We start from the raw sequence: 4,869 nt of genomic DNA on the forward strand, positions 1-4,869 counted from the left end.
TTGATTGTTATTGCTAGATACTACTACTAAAAGATAATGGAGTATTCTTGAAGCTAATAAACGACAACAATAGCTAATACCATTAAGTACGTATTGTTGAGTCATAATATTAGTGGAGGTGGAAACCTGACTAAGAAGATCATTTTGATATAACCAATCTTAGACATATGAATACTAGATTCGTGCTACTTAAGATCTTAAGATATTGAAACATAAGTTCATCGTTGCTCAAATCATTTATCTATGCTAATAGAAATTTTGTGATTGTACATATTATTGTTGTAACTTATCAATATAATAGGAATTATACATGTTATTAATGATAACAGCAATTATTCTAATCTAAGTAACCAAGCGAAAAGATACACTTATTGGTCCCTCGACCAAATAGAAACATATCTATTTTTTTATCTTTTAGTCATATACATGTCTCAAAGATTTCTTATCTAATGTAATGCCTCATACTGAATATAAGAAATTTGATGAAATTTAACATCATAAAATTGTATTAGGGTTTTGTGAACCATCCAATCTAATGCTCTTCTTGCTAACCAAATCCAGGCATCCTATTTTTTCAAGAGTAGGCACTCATGGAATTTCAAAGCCTAAGTTAATACTTCAAATTTAAGTTGAAAGCTTCAATTTAGAACATTTTTTGACATGGAAAATTTGAGTTTTTTAAGGTTATAGTGTTGTTATATGATAATTGTACTAATCTAAACTTTAAGTGTTTTTTGTCATTTTATTTGGTAGCCATGTAGCGTGCTTATCGGCATGTGAGCATGATATACATATAGAGTGGTGTGGGAGTGTGTTTCTCCCTGATAACACTTATAGCAAAGAAAACTATTATTATTGTTGTTTGACCAGCATTTTCTTATTGTTTTTTCAATCTAATTAAAACAATAGGGGTTTTGTTTGGATATATATATATATATATATATATATATATATATATATATATATATATATATATATATATATATATACGCGTTTCTTTTACACGCGCGTGTAATTACTCTCATCTCTATATCTCTAGATTTCAGGTGTATATGACCGGACGAAATGTATATAGACAAAGTATATGATCATACTAGACCATCTAGAGTGATATGTATGTTAAGTATGCATACATACATAGAGTATATGGTTATACTTATTGTATATAATATAGTAGTGGCATTTTAGTAATATATTTAAAATATAATTTTTTTTGAAAAATTTTCACGTGGTAAGATCTAGAGTATCTTAATATAAGTATATAAACATACTCAAACCGATAAACAAGTATGAATACATACACAATGTAGTTTATTGAAGATGAGAGTAACTACACGTACGTGTACAAAGGAATTTTCATATATATATATATATATATATATATATATATATATATATATATATATATATATATATATATATGCATAACCATCTATAGGTCAAAGACCAAGAATACATTTAATTCTCTCTCTCAGCACTAATACTACTGCATTAATATTTGTGAGAGAACAAGCCTTATAATATGGGACATGAACAAAAATGATTACGCCTTATATATATGACGGAGGGAGTATATTTCTAGACTTGCTGTAAAACATTTTTTTTAACTTTAATCTTTTCCATGACATAGTATACAATATATGCATGGGATGAATCTCTGGGTGCATATTATGTTCACGTTCTCAAACATTTTGAAAACATTAGTAGCAAAAGTTTTTCAAATCTAGCTGAACCATATATAGACATTAATGGGATACCTATGTAACAAAGCGCCCCAAAAAAAAGGAAAAAAGTGTGCTATTCGAACGACTTTCTTCATCCTAAAAAGAATACAATTCTAACATGATATGAACTTGAACCATCGAGATTGTAACCAAGTCATAAAAAGTACCAATATACATGAAAATAAAATAAGTATTGATATTTCCTAAAGTTAAATATGGTTGAATTAGGAAATAGCAGTAGTGCATTGTTTTGAGGCAGTGCTACAAGGAAAAGGAACATGAGTCGGAGCATGTGTTTTGCAACAGGTTAGGTTGTCTCTATTTGGGAACCTAAACCCAAAATAGATCTCCAACACAATACTTATAGCCTTCAGAAAGATTAATTTTAGATACCAGGAGAGGCATAATCCATTTTGGGTATCAGGAGAGGCATAACCTAAATTTGGATATCCTCTCTCCTCGAGACTCATTTGCAGAAAGTGTTGTCTTTTAGGTCTTATTGTTGGAGAAGACTAAAAATAGGTATGAAATATTTTAGTTTTGGGTAACGATTATTGGGGATAGGCCTTGTTTAGTTCAACCCAAAACTTAAAATTTTTTCAAGATTATCTGTTACATCAAATTTTAAGGCACATGTATGAAATATTAAATATAAAAAATAATTAATTATACAGTTTAGATAAATCTTTTGAGACTAGTTTGTCCATAGTTAATAATAATTACCAAATAAAAATAAAATTGCTACGGTACCTACAATTTTTTCACCTCCTATCTCCAACTTTAAACAAAGCCTTATGCCTTGTTTAGCTCCCAAAATTTTTTGGCTTGGGGTACTGTAACACTTTCGTTTGTATTTGACAAACATTGTTCAATCATGGAGTAACTATGTTTAAAAAATTTATCTCGTGATTTATAGGCAAACTGTGTAATTAGTTTTTGTTTTTATCTATATTTAATGTTTTATGCATGTACCGCAAGATTTAATGTGATGAAGAATTTTGAAAAGTTTATGGTTTTTAGGGTGAGGCCTTGTTTACTTCCACCCAAAAACCCAAAATTTTTCAAGATTGTTCGTCACATCGAATCTTTAGACACATGCATAGAGTATTAAATATAGATAAAAATAAAAACTACTTGCACAGTTTGGTCGAAATTAACGAGACGAATCTTTTGAGTCTAGTTAGTGTATGATTGGACAATAATTACCACAAACAAACGAAAGTGCTATAGTGTCGAGAAATTTTTTCCTAAACAAGACGGGTTAAACCGCAAAAACCGACGCCGTCTTGCTGTTGGCCGGGTCGCTTCAAATCAAACCTCGCGTCTCCACTCTCCTCCCCTGTTCCGCATCATATCGAGGGGGACGAGGCGTGGCGACTGGGGAAATCCCAGATTCGGCTGCCCCCCGCCGGCTCGGCTCCTGCCTCCTCCCCGTGACCGTGACAGGCCACCACCGCGCCGCGCCGCGCCGCGGCCGCGGCCGCGGGCTCCTCACCCGCTGGCCCCACCAGACCAGTGAGACGACGGCCGTGGGCCTCTCCGCTGCGGCGCTCCGGCCGTTGGTGGGGCCCCGACCCGTCCCGTCCTGGGGCAGGGCGCTGATACGGGTGGCGGAGGCCGTTTCGGGAAAAGGGGAAAAAGAAAAAAAAACGGAGGGCCCCGCGGCGCCGAGCAGGTCCCAACTTCCGAGGGATGGATGACGAGGGGAGTGAGGCCAGGGTCGGTTGGTTGGCTAGCGGAAATAATGAGGCGCCTGACCTCCTCCGCCTGCTGCGCGCCTCGTCGTCGTGTGCTTGACATCATGGATTGGAGTCGTCCAGGGCGGAGGCTCCGGCCGGGCTGCCGTTTCGCGTTGCTTTTGCTCGGTCGGGCCGGGCGTCGCGTTTCCCTGTACTACGTACAACGTACTACGTCTGTGATGATGCACGGTACAGTGCCGTGACTAAACTCTTCCCTAGAAGCACTCGCGACGAACTTGTGTGGTTTGTGTTTGTAGCAGAGCAGTAGCACGCACTCCGGCACTATGAGCTGAGCCAACGAAAATCCGCTACTGTCTACGGAGTAGCTATACACACTAGTACTGTGTCACTGTGCCTGCAGTGCCATGACTCACACGCTTGGGCTTGGGCGCGCATGCTTTCGAGACAATTAGGCAGACAAACGCCGTAGAGGTGACTTAACAAAAAAACAAGTCTAAAAAGGAGTTGGCGAATCTAGTCACCGTAACGCATCCCCGTACCGCTGCGTTTGTTTTTAGGAGTAATTAACACCAACACTCATACGTGGGTGCAAAAGGAATATTATTTTTTTATCGGTACGATGGAGGTGTTTGCATTGTTTTTTTGGGTACCCTACAGTAGTTACGGATTAGATCGAGGACATGCCGAGATCTGACAAAGTTTTCACGGCTGTACCTTGGTACGTTCCTCGTGGATTATAGAAAAAAATGGCAAGATCCAGCTATCCTCTTTCGTTACCCTTTGGGCCTTGGCTGGACGATCCCTTCTTCTTGGAGACATTAATATCGCATGTTCTATATGGGGAGAGCAAGCTGCACGAGAGATTCAGCCGCGCGCATGCGTGCATTTTGCCTTTGCACGCAGCAAACCGCCCCGCATCATTCACATATTTCATGAGACGAGAACGAAGGGGAGGCCGGCACGCACTCTTTTCAGCGTGTAGATGCATGCAAAGGGGGTTGGACCGTTGGATGGTGATTTGAATTCAGCAAACTATGAAGATGATGATGCGTGCAGAGAGACGAAGCGTACCACGTGCCGACTTGGAGCGCCTAAACCCAATAATTGGCGCCGAATTTCGCCGGAGCACCCAAAAGCTATTGTTGGTGGGTCGAGCACGACATAAAACCTGCCACCCAGTTTACACCAAAAAATAAAAAAGACCACATGATTGGGGAGGTCGAGTGATCACGAGCGATACGCGTCGACCCGTGACGCACGCACACGCCGCTCCAGCCGTGTCGGCGGCTGGGCGCAGCGTACCCAGCAGGAGTAGCGGCCGCGCGCGGTCAATAACGTAAAGCGACCACACAGCATCCAGCAGGAAACCCCGCGACCGACGCGGTCCGGCAGCCGCGACCGCGATTGCGGGCGTGCGGGGGCCCGGCCCCGGGCGATTCGGACGT

Source organism: Sorghum bicolor, chromosome 3 (assembly GCF_000003195.3).
Source record: "Sorghum bicolor cultivar BTx623 chromosome 3, Sorghum_bicolor_NCBIv3, whole genome shotgun sequence".
In the NCBI taxonomy this organism is placed as follows: domain Eukaryota; kingdom Viridiplantae; phylum Streptophyta; class Magnoliopsida; order Poales; family Poaceae; genus Sorghum; species Sorghum bicolor.